The following is a 1,713-nucleotide window of genomic DNA, read 5'->3' as shown; positions in this document are numbered from 1 at the left end:
ACATCGTCTGTTTTTTCAATGACTTGTGCTGACGTGATGAGTGCTTTAAGGTCAGAAGACAAACTAGTCAGATTACTCTGTACCTGTTGCATATTAATACCGTCGAATTGTGAAGACAGTTCTTCAGCATTTTCGTTAATTTCCGTTATTACAACCGACAAAGCTTGCTGAAGTTCAAATGCCAGAGATACATCTGCTTCGCTTAGATTTTCCTTTAGCGTCTCTTCGGATAAATGGATTTCTGGAGATAACATAATAGCCGAAATATTTTCCCTGAGCTCTGTTGCTAACTTCACTGCTTTTTCGGCATCTACTACGTTTGATGAGATCGATATATCCTTGATAACTTCTAGGGTATCTTTAGACACGAACTCATCGATGTGATCCATCATTTTACCTGTAATATGAAAAGAGTATATGAAAATAAACAAAATCGTAAAATGTATCATTTTCAATTTCATATATTGTAACTAATACGTACCGATAGTAACCACTTCTCCTTCCTCTTTTTGTGCTACACCTTCGGTTACGGTGTCTAGATTAATGGCATTTTCACTTTCAACCACTGCTTGTTTAACATCGTCTGTTTTTTCAATGACTTGTGCTGACGTGTTGAGTGCTTTAAGGTCAGAAGACAAACTAGTCAGATTACTCTGTACCTGTTGCATATTAATACCGTCGAATTGTGAAGACAGTTCTTCAGCTTTTTCGTTAATTTCCGTTATTACAACCGACAAAGCTTGCTGAAGTTCAAATGCCAGAGATACATCTGCTTCGCTTAGATTTTCCTTTAGCGTCTCTTCGGATAAATGGATTTCTGGAGATAACATAATAGCCGAAATATTTTCCCTGAGCTCTGTTGCTAACTTCACTGCTTTTTCGGCATCTACTACGTTTGATGAGATCGATATATCCTTGATAACTTCTAGGGTATCTTTAGACACGAACTCATCGATGTGATCCATCATTTTACCTGTAATATGAAAAGAGTATATGAAAATAAACAAAATCGTAAAATGTATCATTTTCAATTTCATATATTGTAACTAATACGTACCGATAGTAAACGCTTCTCCTTCCTCTTTTTGTGCTACACCTTCGGTTACGGTGTCTAGATTAATGGCATTTTCACTTTCAACCACTGCTTGTTTAACATCGTCTGTTTTTTCAATGACTTGTGCTGACGTGATGAGTGCTTTAAGGTCAGAAGACAAACTAGTCAGATTACTCTGTACCTGTTGCATATTAATACCGTAGAATTGTGAAGACAGTTCTTCAGCTTTTTCGTTAATTTCCGTTATTACAACCGACAAAGCTTGCTGAAGTTCAAATGCCAGAGATACATCTGCTTCGGTAAGATTTTCCTTTAGCGTCTCTTCGGATAAATGGATTTCTGGAGAAAACATAATAGCCGAAATATTTTCCTTGAGCTCTGTTGCTAACTTCACTGCTTTTTCGGCATCGACTACATTTGATGAGATCGCTATATCCTTGATAACTTCTAGGGTATCTTTAGACACGAACTCATCGATGTGATCCATCATTTTACCTGTAATATGAAAAGAGTATATAAAAATAAACAAAATCGTAAAATGTATCATTTTCAATTTCATATATTGTAATTAATACGTACCGATAGTAACCACTTCTTCCTCTTTTTGTGCTACACCTTCGGTTACGGTGTCTAGATTAATGGCATTTTCACTTTCAACC

General features: G+C 36.3%; 1 protein-coding gene across 3 annotated transcripts in view; it reads right to left on the bottom strand.

Moving 5' to 3' along the window:
- LOC106126223 (uncharacterized) overlaps positions 1-1,713 on the bottom strand; it is a 33,780-nt gene that overhangs the window by 12,648 nt on the left and 19,419 nt on the right. The gene's annotated exons all lie outside the window — the stretch shown is intronic.

Source organism: Papilio xuthus, unplaced genomic scaffold (genome assembly GCF_000836235.2).
Source record: "Papilio xuthus unplaced genomic scaffold, Pxut_1.1 DF825017.1, whole genome shotgun sequence".
NCBI classification, from domain to species: domain Eukaryota; kingdom Metazoa; phylum Arthropoda; class Insecta; order Lepidoptera; family Papilionidae; genus Papilio; species Papilio xuthus.
This window is presented reverse-complemented; position numbering and strand designations above follow the sequence as displayed.